This window comes from Octodon degus, unplaced genomic scaffold (assembly GCF_000260255.1).
Source record: "Octodon degus isolate 3935 unplaced genomic scaffold, OctDeg1.0 scaffold00032, whole genome shotgun sequence".
Lineage (NCBI taxonomy): Eukaryota > Metazoa > Chordata > Mammalia > Rodentia > Octodontidae > Octodon > Octodon degus.
In genome coordinates, this window is record NW_004524608.1 from 6,980,236 (window position 1) to 6,994,977 (window position 14,742).

A 14,742-nucleotide genomic window follows, 5' to 3' on the forward strand; every position below is an offset into this window, starting at 1 on the left:
ATGAGAAACTACTTTGGCAATAACAACACACAATGTACTAACCATTGTTACTCCCAAAAAATCTTGTTTTGAGATTTTGTACCACTGTTTTTATTTTTTTTTCTTTCTTTAAAATAAAAATAACTGAGGTCAAAAAAAATAAAAAAAATAAAAAATTGTATGCAGTTTTTTATATAGATAGTTTGAGAGATTTTGCTTCTTAAAATACATTTATGTGAATAATAGCTTTCCAAACAAAAACTATACATTTTTGTATTCAATGCATTTTGGGTTTAATTTTCTTTCATGATCATTTCCCCTGATTTTGTAGTAGCTGTCTGATAGATACTAGCAAGTTCCTTTATTTTTGGTCTTTCTGAATCATTTTGATTTAGGGCATGTGTAGCTTAGGTTGCACAGCATGGCTTTCCGCTCGTTCAGGTGGAGGTGCTGGACGCATGGAGCCTTCACCTCAGAAGCCAGCGGCAACAACACAGACCAAAGGGGCCAACCAGTGAGAAACATTTGGCATCTTCATGTTATGAAAACTCTGCTTCTAATCACTGTTCCAGTCGATGTTCCAAAGATTGGCTTATGCTTGTAGAATTCTCCCGTTGACTGTTTACAATGGCTTTTAAGCAATTTGTAAGCGGTTTTGCACTTGATGGACAGTTGGGCTTGATAAATAAACCTTGGTTCACACTTTACTCCATCAAGTTAAAAAGAAAAACAAACCTGTTCTAGTTTTGTGTTACTCTGATTATTTGAGTATGACAGTTTCAGTCTAATTCTCTTTTTTGAATGTAATATATTTATGTTTTACCTGGAGTACTTTTAGAAAATCTGTGATGTCTGTCATTTCTAAGATTTTTGCAATATACACCTGAAAATTGATTTTGTGGGTCAATTTCTTATGTATCTTGTTGGCCTTTGTACCATGTAAGTTGAGTCTTCCAATTAGAAGTAAATTGTAAATTCATAATGTACATTCATTTTTGTCTTTTGTCTTATCATTCTCTGAGTTTTCTGATCAATATTATATTTGCCTCATGTTTGTTCTCTTAATTGTTTTCCTGAATTGCTTTTAACTGTTCTTTGATATATTTTGATTCAATTTTATTATTTCTTGGATGTTTTGCAGTTAAATCTCAGTTTCTAGTATAATCTCTTTTTATTGTACCATATCTCATGTTTAATTAATTATCTTTTTTTTCCTGTGTTTTAGGGAAGTGTTTACAGGATATTCAGGGTCTCACTACTAGATCAGACTCATAGTGATCTGCCTGTTTACAGCCTCCCAAGAGCTGGGATTACAGGCTGCACCACCATGCCCAGTCTCAATTGCCATCTCAGTGTACCCTGGGAATGAGGCCCGTATGGCAGTCTGGGGGATCAAAGCTCTGGCCCCTGTGCCTGCGTATAGGTGCTTTGATCTGCTGAGCTATTTGGCCAGCCTGAATTATCATGTTATTTCTTACTTGTTTGTTCATTTCTCCTTTTAATTTTCGAATTTATGGTTTTTCACAGCCACATACTTTTTGTTTGATAATATTTAACTTAAAATGTACTATTGCGTTTCAGTTTTAACCTGCATTATAATAAACTTTGGTGAGTAGGTATTTTACTACTTGAATTGCTTTCATTGACATTATTTGATTTCCAGGAATTTTATACGGGTGAAAAACATTTGTATCTCAAATTTCTCTGTACAAAGTTGGATATTTATACTGTTATGCTTGGGCTTCAAGTATCTTTCTTTAGCAGTGTAGTGAGATGTAGAATTTCTACTTGAACAGTTGTTTTGGAATAGCTGAGGGAATATTTATGCCTTTTAATTTTCATTTTAATTTATTTGACCTTATGTTTATATATCCTGAATATTTCCCTGTTGTTTATTTTTCCATTTTACCATAGGCTTTTCAAAGGTAGCTCTGTCTTTCAGCCTCATTTTTTCTTTTTCTTAGAAATATCACTTTACCAAGGCTGATGCTTCATGTCCTAAGAGGACTTTTAGGTATTTTCATGGAGTTGGGGTTTGGAACCAGTGATGAAATGTTTTATTCCTTGAAAGAAAAGAGAATGACTTTCTCTTTTTAGTGGTAGTTTCACTCCCTTTCTTTCTCACCTTTCTGCCCAACTTTTGCTCTGTACAAAGCCTTATGATAGAGTTTGGAAGATAATTTGGTGGGATTGCCTGATTCTTTTAATTATATGAATTTTGAGTTATATGAGTTTTGACAATCTGTCTTGTTAAGATGAGAGTGAAAAGGGGCCCGGGAGATGGCTCTGCAGTCTATAAGTCTGCCTGGCAAGTGCAAGGACTCCAGGTTTGATCCTTGGGTCAGCAGGCCTTGCCAACCCCAGGGAACCCCAGGTGCACCAAGTTGGCCACAGACACGAGGCTGGCACATGCCTGTAATCTCAGTGTTGGGGAGACGGAGACAGGAGGATCAGTACCAGTCCAAACTGCATAGCGAGACCCTGTACCAAATAAATAAATAATTTAAAAAATAAATAAATTTCTTTTTTTAAAAAAGAGTGAAAGTTCTGTGCAATTTCATTTGATCTTTTAAAAACCTGTGCTGTGAGTTGGAGAGGTAATTCTCTATGACAGTTCAATTGCTAAAATATATCCATCAGATCATAGACATTCTGGCTCATAAAATCTGAAGTGGGTGATAAAAAATGTATAATTGTTAAACAATTCTCCAGGACTATTTCTGAGAATATTTTACATTTCAGAATCACTGGTCTATGTGTCTTGTCTTAATGGGTAGCTAAGGAGGCTTTCAATTTATTTTGTTTTGGCCACAGAATCTTAGTGTGGAGACATGTTAAGCTTTGGTGGTGTGAGAAGCATGTTTTCTACAATGGCTGGATGTATCTAAGAGCTCTTTAACTTCTGAGAAATTTTCTGTTTTTCATTGATTAAAATCTAGAAACAGCCAGCCACTTTCTCAGAGTCACATTTTTCAACGATGAACTATCTTGGCTAAAGTTCTCGTTATTAACATACTTTACAAAGCCACTCGATAGATGCTTTCATTAGCTTGGCACACACAGAGTTGTTGCATGGTCTATGGTCTGCACAGATGCCTTACACTCAGGTGCTCATTGTATTTTTGAAGGACTTGTGCTAATTCATTCATCTTTGTTAGTGTCTCTTTAATCAATTGGTGTTATTTATAATCACTGATTGGTATTTGTGGTGCAGATATGATAACAAAATCAATCAACATCACTAGCTTCTTTCACACATCCAGCCTATAATCTTAAGTCTTAGTTTAAAAAAAAAACTAAATAAATTAAAGTATTTCTGTTCTAGAATCAAAAATATTTCAGCTTATGTTTTCTCTTTATGTTATCAGTCTTTCCACTCTACTAAAGCAAATCTTGTCTTCTACTTGTAACTTGTATTAATAGGCTATTCCTACTCTGTTTCCTTATTATTTCTGCAGTAGTTCCAAAGAATCTTTACTCCATCCCTTTCTCTTATTTTTCCCCATGCTAATCACAGCTGTCTTGTCTAAATATGGATTTTTCCACCAGAGGCAAGATGGTACTTTAGTAAGCCTGCTCATGAGGGAATTGGAGTATTTGAGTGTTGTGTGGATTTAATAGTCTCAGGAAATTGTATCATGTAGTATGTGGTTATCCAAATTAATTAGAAGGAAGAAAAAGCTTAGACCTCCTGTGGCATATGAATGGCTTGTTAAGTTCAAGAGTTTTTCTGGGCTTCAGATTTCATGAGAAAAAGTTTCGTTAAATATCTTGTCACTGACACATAAACAACTATTGTATACTTTCTTTTATATGATAATATACATATATTCATATATATTCTCAGAGAGAGAAAAAGAAACAAAGAGAGAGAGAGGGAGAGAGAGACAGAGAGAGAGAGAGACAGGGAGACAGAGAGACAGAGAGACAGAGAGACAGAGAGATAGAGGGAGACAGAGACAGAGACAGAGACAGAGAGACAGAGGAGATAAGCACCAAGTGGGAAGATCTGTTTTTAATGGATGGGGAAATAAGCAATGGAGTAAGGGAGGTGTTATGGTTTGTGTGTAGTTGTCCCCCCAAAGCCTCATGTACATTATGGGGCAGACATGGCTGGAGAAGCAACAAATGGCTTGAGGAACGGGGTCAGAGGACAAGAGCAGGGTCTGAGGAGTGTGCTTTCTCAGAGATGTGGAGTGGGTTATCCTGGACCAGGCAGCGCCCCAGCCTCTCCTCCAGTGTCTTGAAACCTCCAGTAACTGTGAGCTAAAGAAACCCTACCTTCCCTTACTTTGAGTGTTGGGTATTTGTCCCAGCAACAAAAGAATAGTAACTAAAACAGGAGGAAACAAGGGAAGGAAATGAAAACTGTTACTGAAAATAGAGCTTTTGCAAGTGTGAAGGAGACCCAGAGTTGGAAGGACCTGGGAGGAAGGGGAGGGGTAGAAAATTTGAAAATAATTATGATGTATCATGCGTAAGTACCAACCTCTCATGATGAATGTAATCATTATTCTGCAAAGATGTACAATACTAATGTAAAAAAAAAGCAATGCCTTTGACTTTTTGTAGATGACACCTATGACACCCATACTGCTGCCCATGAATTAAGTGTGGTAAGATGATTGAGATGAGCTGGACATGTGGGAGAGTCTACTCTGCTCATTGGACAGTTAACAGATTTTTCAGAGGCTTTAAATATAATTGATCTCTACAGTAACATATTTTGGATGCATTTCTATGGGCATATTTTTAAACACCTATTTCTTTGGTCTCCTCTTTATTCCATCAAATAATAATAATAATAATAATATATTATTATTATTATTATTATTATTATTATTATTATTTTGTGACCTGCTCAGCCTACCCTGGGTGGTTGTACCCAGTTAACATTCCCATGAGCAATGTAGAAGTGTTTCTTTTCCCCACATCTTCACCATTTGTTATTGTGAGATTTTTTTTATGATATCCATTTTTTTCTAGGGGGGTTGATGCTAAGATGGTAGCTCTCTGTTTGTCTGGGCCAGAGGCATTGTTCTACACAATGAAACAATATAACATGTTACAAAGGAGAGTGCAGTGAAGTGGGGCTAGTTCTGCGTAATCGTCAGTAAGTGCCAGGTCTGGAGTCCTTCCAGTAATGCATGAAATCAACCATCTTTATTTCTTTAGGCTTTAGGGTTCCAACCTGACAGGTCATCTAGACCCAATCAAACTTTCCCACTGTCAAAAAAGAGGCAAAATGGGCCTTATTCAATTGCCACACCTCAGGATTTCAAGCAGTTCTAGAGTGAATCTCCTGTGTTCTCTTAGATTCAGGTCACTTCAGTTTTTTAGACTTAAAGAAATTCTAGGGTAAGTCCCAGAATTCACCCTTTCTCCTTGCTAGAGTCACTTCGAGGCATGGTCCTTGACCTTGTGAAAGTGCTTGATGACCACACCATCGCATGTGATACCCTAGACGTGGATGATAGGCAGTCTATTGCCTTCATCGCTAAGACAGCATCTAAAGAAAGAAGTGAGAAGCTAAGTCAAAAGTAGTTGTCCTGTTTAATAAGGCAAGGATGAAATGAACTGGAAGTGCTCAGGCAGGAGAAATATGTTGCAATGCAATAATTAGTGATGTCAGAACTCAGCAAGCGAACCGATGAAACCCTAAACAGTTCTAGCTCATGTGTCCTCTCTACTCCAGAATGAGAGTTTATAAGGTCACCAGCAAAATTGAGGGCTAAAAAATTTCAGGCAATTACTAGACAGGAAAAACTCCTATATAGAAGTATAGTATTACAAGAATAATAAAGGTCTTCCAATCACTTGGTAAAACTGAGCCCTACAAGGAACCTGTGACTTTATCCAACAATGACTCCATTCTTTGAAGACATGAACTACGTCATCCTAGTTTTCATATTTCATTTATTTATAATTAAATTTTTATTTGATTATTTATTATTATTATTATTGTTTTATGGTACTGTAAACTGAATCCAGGATATTCATTATTTTTATTAAGGTATTTCATGAACATAGTTTTAAAAAATTGATACAAAAACATTCAAATGAAAAACAAAATTCCCTGTCAATTCCCATCCTACAGTATTACTTCCTTTGTCATTTCTGACTTTGATTTTTCTTTCTTCATAAATAACTCTCAATATTTTATATACCTAATTACATACAAATGTATTTATTGCAAGAAACTACCGCTTTTATGGAAAATTCTGATTTCAAAACATTATATTCAGTGTTGATGAAAAAAGAACTTTTCCTATAGTTCTCTTGTCAATGTAGTAAATAGATTCACTTAAATCATTTAATATTTAAATCATAGCATTTTTCTTCAATGGCAAACTTTGCCTTTTTAGATCCAGGAATGTCTTCAGATTGGATTTTGTGTAATCACTTTGGAAGAGACTTGATGGTGCAATTCATTCAAGGAAAGGAGAATAAATGCAGGGTTACTAGAGGCTTCTCAGTTTTTCATTCTTAAATTCTAGCCTGATGAAAAGTGGTAAGAAAAGTTCTACATACTCCAAAAGAGTATGATTTTAATATACTCTTTCAAGTTATTCTTGCTTCTACTTTGTTTATTACATATAATTTTTTTTTGTCTTTCTGAGACAGGGCCTTACTATGTAGTTCAGGCTGTCCTTGAGCTCACTTTGTAGTCCAAGCTGGTCTTGAACTCACAATGATCCTCCTGCCTCAGCCTTCTGAGTACTGGGATTACAGGTACTATGCCTGGCTTGTTTCTGCATTTTTTTTTAGGTGAACATGATTTAAATAGTAGATAGTGCTTGAATCTTATGTGCAGTATTTTGCTGTTGAAGGCCAACCTTATATTAAATAAATACTAAATGAACACTGGCCCAATTATTAAAATCAGAAATTTCTGTAAGAAATTTAATCTACCAAATTAGATTTTTCTGAATTGTTTATACTTTAGTTCACTGAGTTGGTAGTAGATATAGATACTTGCATTTCATAAGTGAAAGCCTTCTCAGTGTGATGTGCTTCAAAGAATGAATATTCTATTAAGTAAATTCTGGGGAGTTACCTACCTTCATTTATTACTACTTTCATAAGCAAGATTGTTCTTGAGCTTGCTGCTTAGCTATTGGTTACTTGTGACCATGCATATGTATAGTATTTTGATGTCCAAAGTCATACTTAGTTTTTTTAAATACATCAACATTTTTTATAACTCATCTGGATACTTAGTGGCTTAGCAAAATGATGGTTCTGTTCAAAATAATGTTATTGACATTGTTAAATATATTTGATAGAAATATCTTCGGTGAAATCATTCTCTAGGTGTTCATTTTTTTTTTTTAGAAACAAAAAGGACTCTGTGTCCTATGACCAGAAAAATGGTGTAATATATTTTAGTTTTAAATATTTTGGTACTTGAGACAGTCAGAAATTCAAGGAGGAATTTGTAATAATAAAAAACCAATTCAAATGGTGATCAAGGGAGAGAAGTTATCTTCATATCCATAATTAGTACAAAGGTACATAAAAACAGACTGTTTCAATTTTAAGGAATGTATCCCATTTTTAGATATATGAGAACATGTAAATTTGTCTATACCAGAAATTGAATCACTTGAGATTTGTTAGGCAGGCATTTTGGTATGTTTGGATTCTATGTGAAGAGGTAAGGGAAGATGGAGAGAGGGAGAAAGAAATGAAAGAAGGCAAAGGAGTGAGAACATGGGCTGTAGCCATGGCTGTTGGCTCTTGGAGATTTTCTACCATGGAGATGCTGACCTATTGTATAGGGTAAAAGTTCCACATGCTTATAGAATACACACACATGTGTGTAGCATCTCAGATGGAGAGAGTTGAACAGGACATTGATGTTAGTCCAAATCTGATGAGTCAGAGATGATTTCTAAGAAGGGATGACACAGTGATTTGAATAAGAATGGAGGGATAATTGAGTGAAATAATATAGTATGTTGATTTCAGAAGTCATGCATTGGAAGAGGCCTATGATGTTACTGGGCAAGAGGCTTCAACACAATGTTAGTGCTTTGGGAAGAAGAATGCAAGCCTACCAGACCTGCATAAGTCCCTGTTCCAAAGAGAGGGAGAGGAAAGGAGAAAGGACAAACAATCTTACCTCTAGAGAGAATGGTATTGAAAAGCTCTGTAGTGGGGCAGGATGCAAGACACTGTCTTTGTGTCTCAGGATCAGAGATGGGCTTGCACAGTGGGAGACAGCCAGCTAAGTTCAGTGCTCATCTCGCCCGTCCCAAAACCTTGCTTCTTGCAAGCACACAGGAGCCTTCTTCCTCTTTCTATTCCTACAGATTTCCATAGATGAACATCACCTTTCTCTTGCTAATATAGGACTAAGGCGATATCTTAACTTTTGGCAGGAAAGCAGAGTCTCATTAGGTACTTCCCTGGGGATCATTGACACCTTTTCTTGTATCTCAAGGTTCCTGAATTGTGCAGAGTTAGAATGAACATAACTTCTTATTAAGAACAAGGCTATTAGATCAAAAGTCAGTTTCAAACAGTACCTGTAGGAGAAGCTGAAATTCCAAAGGTAACTGTGGCAGACACTGGAGGATGGGAAGTTATTTAACCTGCTCCTTGCTTCCATGAGGTAACTGCATGTTGGACATAGGTCACCTTGAGTTAGGGTTGTGTCAAAAATGGAGTAGGTTTCTGCTTTTCAAATGAAGAATTCATGAGGATAAGAGGTCCAAGGATTTAATGAAGTTTAATTTAGAGTGCCTGCGAAGAAGGGGTCTCAGTGACCCTATGACAGGCTTTACAATGAAGTCAGTAACCTCATAAAGGAACACCTGGCAGTGAATTTTAAGAATGAGCTGAGTCAATGATGGTCAAGGTGTGATGCATGAATCCGTGGGGATGTTTGAAATCCTTTCAGAGGATGTGCAGTCAGTGAGTTTCATGACAATTCCCAAATTTTATTTGCCTCTTCACTGATGGTATGAACTGAATGACAAAGAATGGACCTCTCATGATAAATCAAGGTAGTGACATCAAACTGTAGTAGTAGCTATTGTGTTCTTTCCCATCACACAGTAGCAGAAAAATTACATTGAAGAATGTCTTTGGCAAAACAATACAGTATCACATCTTAGCATCATATATGTCTTGGAGAAAAGCACTAGAGCTGTTGAATTTTGAGCTGAGGTTGTCATTAGTTGTTTTTTGGTAAGACACAATTTATCTTCTATTTTACGCAATGACTGTATGAATTTATCTATTCAGACTTAGGTATTTGGTCAACATTTTACCCAAATAGACAAGGTAATCCTGTTTCTTCGAGGAAAACACTAGATAGTTTTTATTGCACATAATGAAATTTGAGCTTTCTGAGGAAAATTAGAATTTTGGAGAAGTTGTCCATGCCCCAAGAGATTGAGAGAGCTCCTTAACATATTTATGAGATATATTATAACTTATGTCAGACATAAGTTAGAAACACTAGTTTGAGAAACGTTTGGATAGAGATGCAGGTGAAAGTCATAAGTGGGAATGAGGTTCAACCAAGAGAATATAGAGAAAGGCTGGACCCAAAAATGAGGCCATGGACATTCTGTTCTTTGTATAAACACCACTCAAAAGTAGTATTTGTATTTCATGTTCAGAAACCATCATGTCCCTTACTCTTACACTAACTAACTAGAGAAGGTGGAAAACTATGCATGCTAATTATAATTTTTAAGATTAAGTAATTGAGACTTGGAGTTTATAAGCAGTTATTGAAATTCTAAAACATGACAGGATTAGCCCCCAAACCTAGGTCAGTTAATTTCTAGCACAGAGTTTTGCCTGAGAGTCCACAAGGGCTTTTCAAAAAAATGCCATTTCCTCTCTGAGATGCTCATGCTGTGTGGGGAAACTGTCTTCTTTCTTGCATAGGCAACAGTTTTACAGACTCGTTACATCGACTCCAGCTTTTCTTTTCTTTTTTGGTGGAACTGGGGATTGAACTCAGACCCCTGCGCTTGCCAAGGAAGCACTTATTCCACTGAGCCATCTCTCCGACTCCAGCTTTTCTAGCCCCTTCATTTATTTATTATTTTGCAGAATAACTTTGCTTCTGAGAGCTGAGAAGAACATTTCCTCCAGGAAGCCACCCTGAACCAACATTATCTCTTTAATTGTTTACTTAATGACTTGAGTATATTTTATAGCATGTTTTTCACATGTTGATATGCTACCTTTGAGAGCTTTTCATTATTTCATATACAATGGAATCTTGGTTTGTGTGCATAATTCCTTCTGGAAACATGCGTGTAATCCTGAGCACTTGTCTATCAAAACACGTTTTCTCATGAGAAATAATGGTAAGTCAAATGTTTCATTCCACAACTCAAAAATAAATATTCATATAAATAATCATACAAAATAATTGAAATATTTGGGTACAATACAAAATAATAATAAAAAGATGACACAAATTATAAAGAAAAATAAACAAGCTGATCTATACTTACCTTTGCGCACCTTTATGGTTGGTGAGAGGGAGGCAAGAGACAGCAGGGTTATTGTGTAGGACAACTTTCACTCCACTAATGGAGTCACTGTTATCTATTGGCTTAATGGAATATCTTTTTTCTCATGCAGCTAACAGAACTCATCCAGTGAGACTCACTTTTCCCTCCTGTTGAGGATTTCATGGAGTGTGACACTGCATTGTCATTAAACAGATTCGTTGTTTGTGCTGTTACAGCCTTATTTGGGTTGTGTTTTCTACAAAATTTTGCACTGTTTCCCACATTTTCCACATCTCCCTGATCTCATTGGAAGTGAGAGATTTCTTCATCTTTTTCTTCTCCTCTTTTGCAGATGAGATCTTCCCCATAATCTCTTGATTTGGGGAGAAATCACTTAACGTTCCTGGAGAGACAGAGAAATAGAGAGAGGGAAAGAGAGGGAGAGAGAGACAGAGGGACACACACACACACACACACACACACACACACACACAGAAACAGAGAGACAGAGAAAAACAGACAGACAGACAGAGAGACAGAATGAGGGAGAGAGACAGATAGAGGGAGAGGGAGGGAGAGGTATGGAGAGACAGGATGAGAGGGAGGAAGAAAAGGAGAGAGGGGTGGAGGGAGAGGACTTTAGCTCAGTTTTGATCATGTGAAATTTATTGTTATGTACCATTTATACTGCAAGACATCACTCATTTATCAAGTTAGAATTTACTAGAAATGTTTGAATGTTTCTTAGCTTGGGGAACACACAGATTACTCACAATGCAAGGTCTTACTGAACTTTAATTTTTGTTCACTTAATCATATTGTACAACAGTATTTTAACATTCCCTTTTATGGAAAATTAGCAAATCTACATTAGAAGAATTTTTTTTTTTTAAAATTGGGAGATATAGACAAAGATTACCTGTAACCTGGATCATAACATTTTTGTTAAATTTATATGACATACATTTTAGCAAAATAAATTCATGTCATTATGTTGTATTTTATTTTGACCTCCTTTTTTTTAATACTCCATACATTTTATTTTACAGACCACAGTAGCATTTCTCGGATGCTCCATGATTTGCCTGGTTTGCTTTGTCTACAAATGTAATTTGATTCTTTCCTAGCTCACATGGCAAGGGCTCAGGAGATGCTTGTTAAGTGGGGGAAAAGACTGGCAATGTACCCTAACACTGCAATCAGGCTACATACAGTAGCAGCAGTGGTCAGGAGAAAAATGCATCCAGGAGAGATGACTCTTTGCTCTTTGACTTGAGTAGAATAAAATGTTTGACAGATTTAATTGGGCCAATTGTCTTCACTTTGTTAGGCTGACCCTGTTTGGTGAGCTTGGGTTTTTACTTTCCTGGGCTTATTGGGATTATTTAGACAGCTGCAGATGAATTAGAGTTTGTAAACAATTTAATTTATTTGATTCTTTTCAGCTGTCAAAAACATGTTGGTGATCTCCTTTCAAAATATAATGTAAAATACTTTGCTGGACTTTGATGAATTAGTTTTTTTAAGTCAAGGGAGTTCTAATTGGTTATACATTCCTTTTATAGCTGCGAAAGTCAAGCTTTCTATGTTATTTTGTAAGTTTATCTGGATAGCATCCTTTCTTGGCATAGTAATATCATTGTATACAACACAGCCTAGCACTAATCTAGGTGTATTAGGCTTTCAAACACTTGTTCCTCCAAAGTATACACTGGATTTGCACTTTGCTGGATGGCATTTCAGCAGTTTGCTTGGACATAACATATTCCCAGCACAGCATGCAAATGCGTTTACTAAAGGCTTTGTGTCTGTCATTTAGAAGAAAAGGGAGTAAACCTCCCTCTCTCTTGAGATGTTGAGACTAAGCCTAATTGATTTTAAGAATACATTAGCATGATCACAACGCTTTAAAAGAAAATGCATTTTTTTAAAATAGAGGAGGTTATATAGGGAGTTTGACTTTAAAACTTTGAAATCACACAATACCAAGGAACTTTTTTTTTTTTTTTTAGCTTAAGAGAATGAACAGCACACTTGAAAAATATTTGTATATTTTGGACTTATGCCTCCTAAGTTTGAATAGATATAAAATTGCTTTTGGAAAGAAGGCCTATCATTTTGAGCGATTTGAAATTATAAACTCTTTTGCAGAGTACTGTTGGAAACATATATGTGTCTTTGTTATTTGACACATGAATGTCATTGACTTAAAACATAGAAAGAAATCAATGCATTTCTAGAGACGCATAGACAATGACAGAACTTCCAGCTTGTGAATGTGAGGGCCGTTTGCTTCCCAGGCTGTATCTCCCAGGCTGTTCCGTGGACCACTCACCAGTGTGGCATGGTGAATTTATTGCTTTCTTAAAATAAATCATGCTGCTTCCCTAGGTCCTGAAGGACTTAAATTCAGTCTTCAAAGCAGCTCTTGGTTAACCCTTTAGTTATAGCAGTGCCGTGTAAGTGAAACAGACCAAAGTACATGATCACCATTTACCTCCCTGTGTAAATTCACCTCTTCACTCTGGGCAAGTAGACAGTGCCATAATCATTTTATATTAACCAATATTCAGAACAACCACATTTAAAAGTATTATATTAAAATTACATTTTAATTACAATTAAAATTACCATTAAAAGTATTACATTAAAATTACATTTTAGTGTTATACTTTTGTTGTGGTTTGTAGGTGATAGAAAATTTGGTCAGTGATAGCTCATCTATTATTCTGTGTGCATACTGATTTGAAAAGTCCATTTGTAATTTATCTCTATTCCTGGCTCCCATTTTCTCTCTTAAAGTTTGCTTCTCTCCAATAATGAGTTGACATCTTCATACTGGTTTTCCTACCTCTGAGAGGAGAACTAGAGCAAAACTGAGTGGGTATCACAATAATCATATCAAATCGCCTGCTTAGCATTTTTGCTTTTTTCAATTCCTTTGTCTTTGTTATGCTATTTTATTTTATTTCATATATGAACTTCATTTTAAGGTGCCTTAAATCCCGTTTGCAAAGCAGAAAGAATAAGTAAATTATGAAAGGTAGGATGACAAAGCTGTTCCAAGAGCCAAGGGATAGTTATTCTATAAACTATAGAAACATAAATGAAGAATTATATTAACAATTGTTGTAGTGCCTGAGCAACCTGTGTTTCTAGTCAACAAATGGTCCTAGATTCTTTTTTTTCTTTTTTGTATTTTTAGGGAAGGGTGTACAGGGTGTTCAGGGTCTCACTACTGGATTGGGCTTGCAGTGATCGACATGTTTACAGCCTCCCAAGAGCTGGGATTACAGGTGCACAACACCACACCCAGTCTCAATTGCTGGTTCAGCATGTCCCAGGGGTGGAGCCAGCACAGCAGGCCCGGGATTGAGCACCCAGTCCCTGCACCTGCTTGCAGGTGCTTTAATCCACTGAGCCATTTGGCCAGACTGAAATGGTCCTAGATTCGCTTGCAATACTTAGCAAATATTCTGTTTCTTAAATTATTCATTCATTTATTTATTTGATACAGGGTCTTAGTATGCAGCTCCAACTCATAGTGATCCTCCTTTCTCAGCCTCCCCAGTGCTGGGATTATAGGCATGTACCACTATGCCCAGTTTTGGTGGCTGGCAAGGCACACAGGACATGTGGTACCAGTGATTAAACCCAGATCCTTGCACTTCACAGGCAGGCACTTATACTGCTGAGCTATCTCTTCAGCCTTGTATGGTTTTTTTTTTTTTGTTGTTGTTGTTGTTCCATTTTATTTTCTTGGCACTTATTACATCTGAAATGATCTTGTTGATGTGTTTGTTTAGTGTTTATCTCTCCCAGAAGAATAGGGAATGGTGTTTTCCTGTTTTTCTCACCACTGTATTCTAAGAAGAGTCTCCTAGGTAGACACTCATTATTCGCTTGTTAAATAAATTTGATTTTCACCCTATGCCTGATGAAGGATCTCTGAACTTTTTACACAGAGATTAGTTTTCTCAGCTAAAGAGAAGCTTACACCTTCCAAGTGTAAAGCTTCCTGTTAGCTCCTTTCATTTCTTCCAGCAGGAGAATGCTGCCTTGTAACAGGGGTAATGGAGGCTGCTATCAGCACGGTTCATGTGTCCTTTTAGACCTACTTAAAAGCTGAGGGATAATTGCAGATGAATGTTTGACAAAGATGTGGTATTTTTACACAATGGAGTATTATTCAGCTATTAAGAATGATAAACTGCAAGCCTTTATATTGAAGTGGATGCCACTTGAACATATACTCATAAGTGAAATAAACCAGACACAC